This window comes from Aethalodelphis obliquidens, unplaced genomic scaffold, assembly GCF_003676395.1.
Source record: "Aethalodelphis obliquidens isolate GAN/ISIS:26980383/991018 unplaced genomic scaffold, ASM367639v1 scaffold1, whole genome shotgun sequence".
NCBI lineage: Eukaryota > Metazoa > Chordata > Mammalia > Artiodactyla > Delphinidae > Aethalodelphis > Aethalodelphis obliquidens.
Genome location: NW_020837945.1, coordinates 47,479,248 through 47,496,031, shown reverse-complemented (window position 1 = coordinate 47,496,031; position 16,784 = coordinate 47,479,248). Strand labels below are relative to the sequence as shown.

The 16,784-nt window shown below is 38.9% G+C and overlaps 1 protein-coding gene across 3 annotated transcripts in view; it reads right to left on the bottom strand.

Annotated features, from left to right (window-relative positions):
• CMSS1 (cms1 ribosomal small subunit homolog) overlaps positions 1 to 16,784 on the bottom strand; it is a 381,549-nt gene that overhangs the window by 40,535 nt on the left and 324,230 nt on the right. The window lies entirely within an intron of this gene.

Sequence of the window (16,784 nt, the reverse complement as noted above, 5' to 3'; positions counted from 1 at the left end):
CCTCCTCCACCTTCCATCAGGGTGGTGTCAGAGGTGATCAAGTAGGGACTGAACCCCTGAAGAGATTTTCATCCCTGAAGGGTGGTAACAGACCCCTGCTCTCTACCACCACCACCAGTGCAGTATCAATGCAGAACACACTGTGAGCCTGGACTTCCATCTCCTCCTGGTAGTAATGAAGGGCACCTTTCCTTCCCCACTGGGGTCAGAGGAACCCTAGTAGAGAATCAGGACTTTACATACTGCCCAGTGGTAATGAGGCCAACACCCACACTAGTGCTTTAGCAAGCGCTAAAAGAGCTATGCAAAGAGATGTACTCAAAAATACTACAATAAATCAAAACAGAATTCTAAAAATGTTCAAGTAACGCACAGGAAGGCAGAAAGATAAACAAGAAATAGCAAATAAACAGAAAAGACAAAATAAAATGGCATATTTGAATCCCAACATATCAACAATTACATTAATGTAAATGATCTAAACATACCAATTTAAGGACAGAGATTGGGACTTCCCTGGTGGCGCAGTGGTTAAGAATCTGCCTACCAACGCAGGGGACATGAGTTCGGTCCCTGGTCTGGGAAGATCCTACATGCTGCAGAGCAACTAAGCCCGTGCACCACAACTACTGAAACTGCGCTCTAGAGCCCGCGAGCCATAACTACTGAGCCCACGTGCCACAACTACTGAAGCCCGCGCACCTAAAGCCCGTGCTCCGCAACAAGAGAAGCCACCACAATGAGAAGCCAGCGCATTGCAATGAAGAGTAGTCCCTGCTCGCCGCAACTAGAAAAAGCCTGTATGCAGCAACGAAGACCTGACACAGCCAAACATAAATAAATAAAATAAATACATTTATATTAAAAAAAAGACAGAGATTGACAAAGTGGATTAAAAAAATGACATAACTATATGCTGTTTACAAGAAACTTACCTCAAATATGACGATATAGCTAAAAGCAAAATGATGGCTGAAATATAACATGTAAATATTGATAAAAAAGCAGGAGTTATATTAATATACTCTATTAATTATATTAATATGATTAATTATATATTTGATATTAATATCAGATAAAGGTTGAATAAATTAGTTCTTTCTTTAGTCTGTGTGATGTTTTTTGGTTCCAAAGAAGAAAACTGCTTTTCTGAAGTAAGGATGCTAGTACTGTGATTTCCATTAAGAGAGTATTAAAAGAACAGTAATGGGACCCAACCTAACCAGCCTGGCTCTAGCATCTAGATTTCTCTAGAACTGCTGGCATTTGAGGAAGTTAAGCTAGGCCTGTGCCACTCAGTCCCAGTGGCTGATTTTCAGCCCATGGAGTGGAGTCACCAAGAGGGTGCAACCTTATTTTCAACTCCTTGACGGTCTACTTTAAAAAAAAAAAAAAAAGGATACCACCAGATGGGAGTGGAGTCAAGTACACGGTTCTTTTTCAACCCCAGGCAAAAAGAGCAAAAAGTTAAAATTAACAGTTGCACGTATCTTTCTCTTTCCTTCAATCCCTGACTTTGTCCTCTTTATGAAAAGTATCAGAAATCCAATTTCCCAGCAATTTCCTTAAGCTTCTAAGTATTTACTTGCATGAACTCCTTCTAGGCCCTAGGGAGAATACTGGCAATGGATCATACAGTTAATTTTTCTTAAAAAATCTGCAAAAGAAAGATATATGGTGATTAAAATAAATACAATAGACCACTGTCTATTTCTACTCAGAATTCACCTCTGTCCCTATCTCCTAGTGAGTAGTGTTGGAGCTGAAGTGAGCATTTTGGGGATCCAGTTAGAGGGAGCTGGTTGGACAGACATTGAGCTTGAGTTTAATGAGATATTATAAGGTTCATAATCATAAAGTCTATAGTTAAATTATTGCTAGCTCTCCTACTGTAGGAATACTTCCAGGAATATTCCTACCACCCCATGCCAACTCACCAGACATCTGACACAAAGTGTACAGGGCTAGAGGTTGTGGACTGTGACACAAACATACCTGTAGCCTCCTTCCTTAGAAATATGTGGGAAGTGGAGGAGAAAGCAGGTTTGGGATGAATGAAACCAGAAATTAGTCAGTGGAAAATTCTTCCAATCATCAAAAATGTAAAACTGTAAGCAGAAAATTAGGTTCCCATTTTGTCTATTCAAAATGGCAAGTCTCTTTCATAGGAATAGAGTAGATGCTGTATTTTACAGTTATCTGATAGGGATGAGTAAAATAAAACTTTTCAAAATTCCTGTGTTTATAACAGTACTGTTGTGATTTCTTATTTAAAATAATTTCTTTCATACCTAATTTTGTATCAGTAATTTTGTATTCTTTTTCTAAGAGAGGGTCCCCCAAATTTAGGCCTCACAAAAACCTAGATCTGCCCTGGCTATAGACCTGCTTAACTCTCCTATAGTTCTCACAGTTTCTCAACAGAATAAACTACTGAAACCCATAACCTGGTAAGTTTCAAAAGCACGATGCTAAGCAAAAGAAGCCAGAATCAAGAGGGTATATAATGTGTGATTCCACTTATTTAACACTCTGGAGAAGGCAAAACCATAGGGATAAAAAAACAGATCAGTAGTTACTGGGGACTGGAGATGGGAAACTTCTGGGGATTGTTGGAAATGTTCTATAACTTTATTGTGGTGGTGGTTACACAACTGTATGCTTTAGTAAAACGTCATAGAACCACACTCAAAAAGGGGTTAATTTTACTATGTAAATTATTTACTGTATAAATTATTCCTCAGTAAGCCTGACTTTAAAAAAAAATGATAGAAGCTAACTTTCATCAAACAATTTGTTAACACTTGCCCAGTGTCACACAATTAATAGGCAGAGCTGGGATTTGAATCCCAAATATTCTAATGTGGAGTCCACACTACCCTTGCATGAGAAGATGCTGCTTATAGCTAAATGATGTTTCCTTCTATTCTGTTTGCTAAGAGGTTTGTTTATTGTTTTATTTTAAAATCACTAATAGGTGTTAAATTTAATGCAATGCCTTTTGTTTTCACATTTACTGAGATGATTATATGGGTTGCTCCTATAATCTGTTAATGTGGCCAACTGTGAAAATAGGTTGTCTAATGTTAAACCATCCTTGCTATTCCTAGGATAAATCGCAATTGATCATGACGTATTTCTTTTTTAATAATGTTGGTTTTTATTTTGGTTACCATTTTATTTAGATATTTATTTACATAATTTTCCTTTCTAGTATCGTCCTTGTCTGGTTTAGGTATTTTGGTTATATTAGCTTCATAAAAGAGTTGGGAAATGTCTCCTCATTTTCTGTCCTCTGAAATAGTTGTATATGAATAGCTAAGATGATCTGTTTCTTGACATTTGGTAAAATCTGTTAGTAAAAGAAGCAGAGCGTAGTATTCTTTTTGTGGGTATGTTTTAACAAATGCTTCAATTTCTAACAGTTATATGATTATTCGGGTTTTTCTTTTTTTTTTTTTCCCAGTACGCGGCCTCTCACTGATGTGGCCTCTCCCGTTGCGGAGCACAGGCTCCGGACGCGCAGCCTCAGCGGCCATGGCTCATGGGCCCAGCTGCTCCGTGGCATGTGGGATCTTCCCGGACCGGGGCACGAACCTGTGTCCCCTGCATCGGCAGGCGGACTCTCAACCACCTCGCCACCAGGGAAGCCCCCGGGTTTTTCTATTTTTAACTCAATTTTGGTAAGTATTATTTTTCTAGGTAATTGGCTGTTTTATTTAAATTTCTCAAATTTATTGGAGAGGTGTGATCATTATATGTAGCTATGTCTTCTTTTTCTTTTCTCCCATCTTTTATTTGTACCTTTTTTTTCCTAGTTCTGCCTTGGAGAGGTCTTTCCTTAAAAAACCAACAACAACTAGGTTCTGTATTATAGATGCTTTCTGTTGCTTCTTTGGTTTCTAGTACACTAATTGACATTCTTTACTTTCTTTAGGTATACTCTTTTGAGTTCTTAATTTTTGTAGTTGGATATTTAGCCCATTAAGTTTTTCTCTTTCTGATGTAAGCATTAAGGATATATATTTTCTTAAAACTTTATAACAACTGAATACCATACATTTTAATATTATAGCATTTTCATTATCATTTAATTCTAAATATTTTTAAAGACTCTATAATGGCTTTTCTTTGATGAGTTATTTAGAAGTGCACTGTTAAATTGTCAAACAGATTTTTTTAAGTTACCTTTTTTTATATTGTGGTTAGAAAAATGGCCTGCAAATCAATTCTTTGATATTTGTTAAGACTTGCTTTATTTTCTAGCACAGGGATCACCACACTTTTTAGGTTTTTAGGGCCACACGGTAAATAAGTGTAGGGTTTGCGGAGCAATAAGGTCTCTGTCAGTAATTACTGGATTCTACTGTTGGGCAAAAGCAGCCTTAAGACAATATGTAAATGATTGGGTGTGGCTGCGTTCTGATAAACTTTATTTACAGAAACACATCCTGGCTGGATTTGGTCCATGGGTCATAGTTTGCCAGCTCCTGACCTAGTATATAACTATTTATTTATTGATTGATTTTTATTGAAGATAGTTGACATAGAATATCATGTTAGTTTCAGGTGTACTACCTAGTAATTTGACATTTGGATACATTATGAAATCATCACCACAGTTAGTCTAGTAACCATTTGTTCCCATACGTAATCAATTAAAAAAAATTTTTTTTTTGGACTAGAATGTGCAGTATCTAATTGCTAGGTGCATAGTTCTATACATGATTACAGATAAACTTAACGATGTTTTTCAAATCTGCTATATGTTTATGAATTTTTATGTTTTATCTATCAATAATTGACATATATATTAACATCTTCCACTCTTATTTTGAATTTCTCCATGTTTTCCCATAATTCTGTCAGTTTTTGTTTACACATTTCATAGGTATGTAAGGTGCATGCAAGTTTGGAACTGTTACAACTTCCTGTTGGTTGATTGTTCCTTTTACCATTATGTAGTGACACCGTTTCAAAAATCCATCTTGTTGTAGAGAACAAAGGTATGGACACCAAGTGGGGGAAGTGGTGGAGGGAGGGGTGGTGGTGGGATGAATTGGGAGATTGGGATTGATATGTATACACTGATGTGTATAAAATGGATGACTAATAAGAACCTGCTGTATAAAAAGATAAATAAAATTAAATTAAAAATTAAAAAAAAAAAATCCATCTTGTTGGAACTTCCCTGGTGGCGCAGCGGTTGGGAATCCACCTGCCAATGCAGGGGACACGGGTTCAATCCCTGGTCCGGGAACATCCCACATGCCGTGGAGCAACTTAAACCCGTGCACCACAGCTACTGAGCCTGCCCTCTAGAGCCCGCAAACCACAACTACTGAAGCCCGCGAGCCACAACTACTGAAGCTTGCGCACCTAGAGCCCGTGCTACTCAACAAGAGAAGCCACCGCAATGAGAAGCCTGCGCACCGCAACGAAGAGTAGCCCCAGCTGGCCGCAACTAGAGAAAGCCCGTGTGCAGCAACCAATAATGTGCAGACCCAATGCAGCCAATAATAAATAAACAAATAAATCAAATAAATCTATTAAAAAAATCCATCTTGTTTAATTTAGTTCAATTTCACTTATTTGGGGAGCAGTTTTCTGTATTTCTAGAGGCGGTCAGCTGTTCTCTGGGAAATCTAACTATACACACTGAAAACTAATGTTGGAGACACAGCTGTACTTCAACAGTCTAAAGTGTTTTGCTAAAATTACTCATCCGTAGAAACCAGAATGTTTTATTTGGCCAGGAGAAGCAGGGCTGGGAACCACTCTTCAAGACCGTGTTCCCAGCTCATTAAGGGACTCCTACCAGCATCACTGAGAAAGAACACAATTCCCACATCCATAGAACAGGGCCCTGTGAAAAGTGAACTCAGTGAAGGCCCTAAGGCCATGCGAGCAAAACAACACAGGGCAGGGGGAGGGCAGAGCGAGGGCACAGCAGAGGAAGGGAGAGGAGGGGAGAAACAGAAGTGTAGCCAGTGAAAGAAAAGCGCTCTCAATTCTGGCTCCACTTGTACTAACAGTGCGCATGCAGTGAAGGAAGCTCCATCCTTTATTGCTTCTGTACACTTTTCAAAATAATGACTACAGGTGTGCCATGACCAAAAAATAAGGGCTTACAATCAATTAGACCATGCCAGAAAAGAATCATACATCTGTAAGTGTACCTCTCATTTATTCGTACTGTTCATAATGCCTGCTCACCCTTTATCTTTGTCATCTCTCCTTTTCTATCAAAATCTTAGTCCCATCCTCCAAAATTCAGCACAAGTTTCCCCCTCTGTAAAGATCTTCCAAAAGTAGAAACAAGACCATTTTAGGGCTATAATCTAGCAAATAGCTGCAACTTTCACTGAGAAAAGAAAATGCTGAGAAACGGGGAACAGGATCTAGTGTACAAATGAAGAATTATGTGATCGGCAGCAGGAGGAACAGTAAACCCGAAGCCATGTCTATCGTGCCCAATCCAGGCACCTGGTTGTATTGAGGGGGCTGCTCGGAGAAGCCTTGGCAGGCTCAACCTTTAATCTCCTAGCCTTTTCTGGCCACACATTCCCTGCTCTGGGTACAGGGACTTGACCACTCACAGTCTTCTGTAGCCTTCTGGTGGGTCATCAGCGTTTACATTAGCATGGCATATGCCTCTCTGATTTTGTTTCATTTTTCTTAGGTACCATCTTTTCCTTTTTGCTTTTTCACTCTCATAGGCAGCAAGAAACAGGGCATGCTCTACCTTTTCCATCTCTCAGGCTCCTTAACATGTCCTCTCCCTCTCTCTCCAAAAGATTTGACAAAACAAATGTTTCTGAATGTAAGTCCCCTGTGAGTTAGTTCTTGCCATCAGAAGTCTTCCTGTCATTCTGAACTGGAATGGGGAATGGGGATGGGGTGGGGGTGGGGAACCCTTTTCCCATTGAATTTTGCTGTTTCTAGTGGCAACTGCTACAGCCTGGTCTACATTCCAGTAATGCTCCTATTTTCATAGCTGAAGATGTCCCTAGCAACAGATCCAGATTTTGTTTATAAAATATGTTTCCAGTTCCCACAGGAAACTTTAAAGTTAGAAAATTTGGAATAAGATGGCACAACTCTGAACTGTTGTCACTTTATGGGTCCTAAAACTCTGAAAGAAAGTAAAGCACTACGACCAATAACATTGTCTCAAAAATACATGACTAAAGAAAAATGTTTCACCTTCTATCTGTGGGGATCTTAAATGCTACAAAATTTGTTGCCAGTAACATGTCAGCAGTTGTAATGTATAGAAATATCTAATCACTATGTTGTATACCAGGAACTAACGTAGTGTTGTAGGTTAATTATACTTCAAAAGCAAACAAACTCATAGAAAAAGAGATCAGATTTGTGGTGACCTGAAGCAGGGCGTGGGGGGAGAGAGAACTGGATGAAGGTCCTCAAAAGGTACGAACTTCCAGTTATAATAAGCAAGTATTAGGGATGCAATGCACAGCACTAGTAATATAATGAACACCACTGTATGTTATCTAGGAAAGTTGTTAAAAGAGTAAATCCTAAGAGCTCTCATCACACGGAAAATGTATTTTCTCTCTTTTTCTTTTAGGTTATATCTATATGAGATAACGGATGCTCACTAAACTTAATTGTGTTAATCATTTCATGATGTACATAAGTCAAACCAGTATGCTGTACACCTTAAACTTACACAGAGCTGTAATGGGGGTCCTCAATTCCTCCCCTCTGCCTGGAAGAGGTGTGGACGTGACCCATCTTTAGCCAAGAGAACCTGAGCTGTGTTCTGATAGCAGAAAAGGTTTACTATCTTCATGGACACTGTTGGTCTCACGTGACTTTTCCAGTCTCCAAGTCACCACCCTGGATAACTACTTGCCTCATGTTGCTCTGGTCTGCACGATAATAAAGACCTTATTATTAAAAAAAATTAGATCTCAATAAAACTGGAAGAAAGAAAAAATACAAACAGAGTAGCTAAATAGCAAAACAAACAAAAACATACACAGGACAGGCCCCTGAGGAACCACCCACATTGGGTTAAAGCACCCAAAGCCACAGGAGTCTGACCTCTTCTGTGTACTGCCACCCTAACGAGGCTCTGCGGTGGCAGTAAAAAAAAAAGGACTTTTAATGCCAAAACTGAGGGTGCCAGAGGACCTGTCCTATCTTTAAGGTACAAAAATATAGTGGAGATCATGTAAATATCAGAGGACAGCTTTGCAGGCAGAATAGTTGCCTGCCGGCTATCTGTCCAGAATAAGGCATTTTTCCCTTTTATCCTATTTTATTTTTAGCTTAAGGGAAAAAAAAAAAAAGGTAACTCAGCTGGGGCAACAGGACCTCAACTCTAGTCTTGAGTGTTACAGCTTCACCCTTCTTCCTTTCTAGTTTATTTTAAATGTTGGAACATTTACATATTTCGGGGCAGTTTTCAAACTATGAGTAATTTCAATTTAACCTGTTCTGGTCAATCTTTGTAGTTGGAGTTAGGTGAATAGAGCCATGGATGCTGGCAGTGGCATTTTGGGTCTTATTAGAATTGTTATGTTTATTGGATGAGTGTATTTGTTACATTTGGAAGCACTGCTATATAAATTCTCCATTCCTGGAACAGAAACTAATAACAATGTTAATAACTCTTACATAGTCCTTATTTTGAGTAAGGCAGTGTTCTAAACGCTCTACACATATTAACTCATTTAATTCGCATGTCAGTCTTACGAGATGGGTACTGTTACTATAAGCTCTGTTTTACAGAGGTGGACATGGAAGCACTTGTCCAAGGTTAACGAGAGAGTGCATCAGGATTTGGATCTAGGTGGTTTTGATTCAGTTTGCTCTTAACCATTATGCAATACTGCCCCTCTAACTTAGAAAACTAGGTGGCTCTCAGGTGGTACTAATCATTAAGCTAGGTACTGGAATCCACAGGGCTTGGTATGTAGAGCCCAGTTTAACAATAATGTATGTTCTTACATTTGAATAACACTCATCTAACTGGGGCAGAAGCTGCTGCATGTGGTGAATAGCTCCCCTCTTCCAAAACAGACAAACAAACAAACATATCCAATTAGTCCAGATATCTGTTAGGAACTCTCCCCCACCACCCCTTCCTCCATCCTATTTTAGCTGGGGAGAAAATATATCCTGGTTTGCCTAGGCTAGTCCTGGTTTTTGCTTGTCACTCCCACATCCCATCTGATTTAGTATCTGTCTTATTGCAGGCATCCTTTAATACATTAATATGCATTACTACTGTCCAAGTGTGAGAATGGAAATGAGATCACCCTCAGGTTTATTTGACCCCTGAACTCTGCTCTTTGCCGCACAACTGTTAACAGCTCCCAGAACAGCACTCTATGCACACCTTTTGGGAAGTGCCAGTATAGAGGAGTGACAAAGGAAGTCCTAGAATTCTTAGATTCTAGTTCCAACTTTTGTGATCTTGGGCAGATCATTTACTTTATGCCACAGTCTTCCTATTTGTGGAATGATGAAGTCAGACTTCTATGATTTATGATTTTCTGGTTCAGGCCAATTTCTATTAAGAATGCAGTATACCCTGGACAAGTCAAAATTTCCAGAGTGAGGTGAAATGTTGAAGTACAGAGGTATAGGGTAACATTAAAAAAAATATAGGTGAACATGGCCCGTTATATGACTATGTGAGTTACGTCATGTCCCCTGAACAGAAATTTCAAAAGGAAAAGGCCTATGAGGCTGCAGTTAGACCTGCTACCCACTCACTCTTGTTGTAAAGTGTGAGCCCAAGGAAGAGAAATGTTACAATGGGAAAGCACACTGCTTCTGTTGTGACTGCCCTATAGCCTTCACAGAGACTTCAACTACCTATTACATTACTTAATGTATGCCTTTAATGTGCATCTTGTGAATTGTTAAAGGTGGGTGTAACGTTCACAAGCCCTGCTTCAGAATGCTCAACTTTCTTGCCAGGCTTGTCAGTGGAAAACCCAGATCTTAACTGCCTTTTTGTGTAGCTTAGGAAAAGGTACTTTATTGCTTTATCCTTAAAGTTTCCTGCTGTTAAACTAGGCTTATTAACCAAACAACTAACTGCCAGCTACATAGGAAATATACAGAGAGGGGCTTGTGTTTGGAATCATCTTCAAGAACTGTAACTCTGAGGTCTTACATGATAGAGTGGGATAAAGCTGAGATCTAACAGTCTTAAAGGGGTAAATAAATAAGAGACTGAAACAAAAATTTTGCACTACCATAAAAAGATGGTCCCACTATAATAAGAGATATATTCTTATAATTTTGATACAGTTACTTCTACCTTTTGTTCTGTCTCTCTGTGTATATATGCATACATATCTGGAATTACATGTCATATACAAATACTTTATCTTTTAATATCATATCATGAGTATTTTCCCATGTCAGTAGTCTTGAAAAACATTTTTAATGTCTATGTGACAAACTGGTGTTTGCCTACACTATATTTACTTTGTTCTTCTATCATTACTTAGATTACTTCTAAAAGTTGCCTTTGTAAATTTATTGTCATAGACAGCTTTATAAATTTCATGCATTTCTGATTAGAACAGAATTCTAGAAAATAAATTACATTGTAAGAAGGTATGTGTGTTTTTTAAGGGTTTTAACAACTTCTAAACTGTTTTTCAGATGGTTTGGGGTCAGTTTTAAAGTCATCAACATGTATAAAAACACCTGTTTCATCACACTACAGCAAATACTGCATTTTTAAACATTGCTAAGAGGTAAAAATGATACTGCATTTTAATTTGCATTCATTTGATATGACCAAGAGTAAATATTTTGGTTTTTATTAGCTTGTGTATTTCTTATATGAACAGAATGTCTTAACCTTTGTTTGTCAAGAAGGGTTTTAATGTTTTCTTACCAATTTGTATAAATCTTTTAATGTTAAGGTTAATTTAAGAAGTTGTTTTATCTTTTAATTTTTAAAATTATATTTGGGGCTTCCCTGGTGGCGCAGTGGTTGAGAGTCCGCCTGCCAATGCAGGGGACATGGGTTCATGCCCTGGTCCGGGAAGATCCCACATGCCGCGGAGCGGCTGGGCCCGTGAGCCATGGCTGCTGAGCCTGCGTGTCCGGAGCCTCTGCTCCGCAATGGGAGAGGCCACAACAATGAAAGGCCCGCGTACCACAAAAAAAAAAAAAAAAAAAAAAAAAAAAAAAAAAATATATATATATATATATATATATATATATTTGACCTAGAGATGTTTTAAATTGTAATGAGATCGAATATATCACCTTTTTTCATTGCAGTTATGCTTTGCAAAGTTCACCCTACTCTTAAGTAGATACTTTTATCTAGTTTAAAAAAATTTTTGATCTTTATTTTTAAAAACATTTAACTTAAATCCTATAGAGTAGATTTTTTTGTATGGTATAAAGCTCTAACTTTATTATCTTTTCAAATATTTAATCAGTTGTCCTAACATCCTGCTGAAGGATTCTTCTCTCCCACATTATCTTATTATAGCACTTTCATTTAATCAAAACACAAATCATACATATGCTCGGTTCTGGTTCCATTGATCTGCCTGTGAGTCTTCTATGGGTACCATACCATCATTTATTTTAAAAAACATACTGAACTTTCTTTTTTATTTTTGAAATGGCTATCACATTGGGGTGCAGGGAGTAACAAAAGAGGGAATGCCAGATTCAGGCCAACATCTTTGAGAGAGGTAGAAAGGGCCAGGGATGGATGGAGGTCAGTAAGGATGCTGGGACAGAAGTTAAGCTGTTTCTCTCCGGAATCTCACATCACATCTTTGTCACTCAATAGCTGTTTGGCTTTGGGTAGGTTAATTCACCTTTCTGTGCCATGATTTCCTTATATGTAAAATGAGGTTGTTAAGAGGTTGAGTGAGTTAGTGTGAAACTCTTAGAACAATGCACAGCTCATGGCAAAATTATCAGTTAGTTATTTGAAGCTATCTTCTACTTCCATCATGTCGATGAAATTACTCTTCTAAGGACATCAATGATTCCTTAATTGTCAATTGGGACAGAGATTAAACTTATAGGCTCTCTAGAATCAGGCTGCCTGGATTAGAATAATACCTCTGCCATTTAATGTTGTGTGACCATGGCAAATTTACTTGGTCTTTCTGTGTCTTAATTTCTTCATCTATAAAATGGGAATATATAGTGCCAACCTTATAGGGGTATTACATGGAGTCCTGACATAATAAATGTAAATTGCTTAGCACACTGTCTACCACATAAGTAAATTCTCAGGAAATGTTCATTATAACCATCATCTTACCTGACTGCCTTGGGGCACTTGACACTGATATTGACCCTCAACTTTTTGATACACTCTCCTCCTTTGTGTTCTGGCATACTATGGTTCTCAACCCATCACTTCATGCACTCTCTTCTTTTACCTATCCTGTAAAATGCTGGCATTCTCCGAGGTGTCCTCCACTTATCTTATTCTTTGGTGACCATACACTTCCCTGGTGTTCCTTCCTCTAAGCCAGGAGTTGGCAAAATTTTTAGTAGAGGACCAGATAGATAATACTTTAGGCTTGTGGACCCTACAATCTCTGTCACAACTACACATTGAATCATGAAAGCATTCACTGAAAATATGTAAATGAGCAGGCATGGTTATGTTACAACAAAACTTTGTACACAAAAACAGGCAGCCAGAAAATGGGCCATAGTTTTCCAACTCTTCTTCTAGGTAGTTGTTACAGCTCAGGTATCCCTGGATTAGACTACTCATCACATTGCATCTGTCCTCCCTTCTGGACTGTGGGCTACCTGACAGCCTGGTGTCCTTCCATCCTTGCATGTTCTGCATGTAGCAGAAAATCTTGCAGATATATTAAATCAACATCTGCAGAAACATTGAATGAGTTGAGCATATAATATCAATCTTAACAGTTAAAAACTTTGTTGTGCTGTAAGGAAGAAGGCATTTCTTCCATATGACCCCCTCAGTAGCTCCCAAAACAAACTATAGAGAAGACCTCATGGCCTGTATAACACACTGAAATGCCTAGTAGAATTAATCTTTCTTCCCCAAATGTGAAAAGGAAATTCAGGTCCAGGAAATTCACAATTTCAAGGACCAAGTAATATTGCAGGCATCAAAATAGAGCTGTCCAGCATGATCTATAAAACAGGACGTACTTTATAGGAATTGAGAAACAGCTGTTTCCCCATTTCTGTTTTAAAAAGGGGAATAGGCTACAGGGCTCAGAGGTATAGGCTAAGCATATGGAAAGAATTTATTTGCTTAAAGAAATGTGACATGGAGCTGGCAAAGGGCTCAGTGTGTAAGAGATAATGTCCTGGTGGGTGAAATTAATAGGCTAAGAAGGATATATACAGAGTCATTTCAGCATTGTGATTAATGAAAAAGGAAACACCAATAAACACTGAAGGGAAAAAAAGAAAAGTAAAGTTGAAGCTGGAAAGAACTGAATATGCTCTAGGGAAGACACTAGCTTCAAGAACCAAACATCACTTGCAATAATAATGACTTTAGTAAAATAAATTTTAGATAAAGATGACACTAGTTTAGGGGAAAATATGGAAACCAAAACTTGAGTCACAAGTAACAGTGTGAATATTGAGTTTCTCTAAAAACAGTTAGAGAATACTTACAGACCTAAGAATACCTGGAAAATATATTAAAGACTCCAGGGAAGAATTTTAGACTTCTGGAATATCTTTAGAATAGGTAATAGACAAAGAAGCACGTTTTAACTTTTTCCTTTTAATTTCCATGTTTAAACTTAACCAGTAATAATATTTTTAGTATAATTAAACATTTGCTGAACTCCTTTTATGGGAGCTTACTCATTTTGTGTGACTCAACATATTCTCTCAAGTGGCAATTACCAGGCAGCACTCTTTAGAATTTTGTAAAATTATAAAATCATTATTGCTGTGAAAAAAGGACCTAAGATTTTCTTAAAAAGTAACTCAGTCAGGGCTTCCCTGGTGGCGCAGTGGTTGAGAGTCCGCCTGCCGATGCAGGGGACACGGGTTCGTGCCCCAGTCCGGGAAGATCCCACATGCAGCAGAGCGGCTAGGCCCGTGAGCCATGGCCGCTGAGCTTGCGCATCCGGAGCCTGTGCTCCGCAACGGGAGAGGCCACAACAGTGAGAGGCCCACGTACAGAAAAAAATAAATTAATTAAAAAAAAAAAAAAGATACTCAGTCAATGTTGATTTTCTTCAGTTTTCTACTTCCTCCTGCCTCTTAAGAATTATGAGAGGATTCATTATGTAGCTACATTAATTCATTCATCCTTCAAATATTTAATGAGCACCTACTATGTACCAGGTACTGTGGTAAGCATAGAGGAGGCAAGATGAATAAGATACAATCCTTACTCTGAAAAGCTGACAATATAGTGAGAACAACAGACATGTGTATAAGCAATTAAAATGCAATGTGATGTTATAGTGATAGAGAACAGACATAAAGTGGTCAGGGACTTGGGGTGGGGGGAGGGTGGGACTATAAAGGGCACACTAGGGAATTTTCTAAGGTGATAGGACTGTTTGCATATTGATTGTGGTGGTGGTCATACACATCTGTAAGTGTGTTAAAATTCATACACCTGTATGTCAAAAGAAAAAAAAGGATAATTTTACTGTACAACAATTTAAAAAATAAAATGAAAAACAATGTGATGATGCCCAACAACAGGAGAACAGATAAATAAACTCTGGTATATTCATATGACGGAACACCACTGAGCAATAAAAGGAATGGACCACTGATAAATGCAGCAATATGGATGAGTCTCAAAACCACGATGGAAAGCTGAGTGAAAGAGGCAGGATACAATGAAATACAGCCTGTATGATTCCATTTATATGAAATCTAGAGTAGGCAACATTAACATAGGACGACAGAAATCAGATCAGTGGTGGCTTCTGTATGGGAGGGTGAAGGTGGGGTAGGGATTGACTGGGAAGGGAACTCAGGGAACTTTCAGGTGTGATTGAAATGCTCTAGGTCAAAACTGATCGAACTTAACATTTGAGTACCTCAATACATGTAAATTATATAACTCAATAAATAATATGCATTTAAGCTATCTTGGCTTGTCTTTCACAACACAGAATTTCTAATTGTGTTTAAAGTTGTAAAAAAAACATTAACCTCTCTACCATATGCTACCATTTTCTTTTAAAGTTAAATTAGAATTTCTTTGGATTTCTTAATGAAATAAACATAATATCCAATAATAAATCTCATGGCAAACATAATTAAAATGCAAGTGCAGAGTATGCAGCAGTAGGGGGACAAGGAGGCCAGAACTCTGCATTCTGTTGGGGTGAGGGTCTGTTACCAGGGAAGGCATTCAGAAAGAAATGAATCTCATTGGGATGCTGAAGAAAGAGTAGGCGTTCAATGCAAAGACCAGGAAAGGAATGGCTTTCCAGAACAACATGTGCAAAGTCATGGATGCGAGAGGGCTGGGGCATGTCCTTCTGGGTGAGGTGCACACAGGGGAAATGAAGCTGTAAAGGAGGGCTGGGCCCAGACTGTAAAGATCACCCGTTTCCCTCCCGAACCCTCCAGTGCACCAGTGCTAAGGGCTTTATGTGGACAGTTTAATTTAATCAAAACCATCTCCATTTTTCAGAACTGGGGCTTGCAAGGTGCAGGGCCTCACCCAGGTCCCTTGCCCATTAAGCATTCTCACACAGATAGCTCAGGCTTTCACTCTCATCCTCAACAGTGTGCTGCCTCCTATTTGCCATGCTTGAGGAGTCTGGCCTTGATTATGATGCTGATGGGACCTAATGGAAGCTTTTGCCTGTCCAGAATCTGCTTTAAAGAGATAACTGGGCTCTGACAAGAATGGATCAGTTGAATTGTGGTTCAGTCTTTTTTTCCTGCCTCAATTCCCTTGAGAACTACTTTTAATATCATTAGTAATGATGGCTAAGCAGTGATCGTCAAAGGCTGTCTCCATGCCCACCCCATCCCCACTCTACAATTACTCCCCCTGACAAGAGGTTCTAATTTTGGGATTGGGTCAGCAACTAGGTGATCATTCTATAAGTCTCTAAGTGGGAGATGGTGTACCCTTGGGATCCCCAGATCTAAATGTGAACATGTATGGAGTGGAGGGGCTGGTACTGGGGAATTTTGTACAGATGCCTGAGATCCTGAGGTAAGTGGATTTGCTGATCAGCTAGTTTCCAGGTCTTGGTGATGATCCAGATTTCCTGGCCCCTGGACCACCTGAGGTATGGAACTCTGTCAGGCCTGGAGGTTTTACAGACATCCTCGAAAAGAGGACATTGCCTCTGTGGTGCTCTAAGGATTATGGTTCTCTGCTAGAGGGGACCACAAGAAGGCTCTCAGAAGAATCCAGGCCCTGATTTCAGGACAGACACTTCCTAGGAAGTTCCATCTACTGAACAGAGATGAAGATTGAGCAAAGGGCTTGGCACTGGCATTGGAGAGTTGCCTTAATTGATAATGGATTTAAAATAATCACAACAAAGCAGTGCAGAGCTCTGTAACCTATCAAGTATATTCACATTCATTATCTAAAAATGATTTTGAGTCCCCCTAAAATGCTGGAGGCCAGATGAAGAAACTGAGGCTTAGGGGGGTTAAACTGTTGACACTTGCATAGTTTGCCCGCCTGCCTGATTTTTTTTCCTTATTTCTCTCCCTCCCTTTCTGCCCAACTTCCTTCCTTCAGTTTTAAAAAATATCCAGCTATTAGAGTTAACTATGGGCCATCTTATTTTAGAAAGGATTTAAGG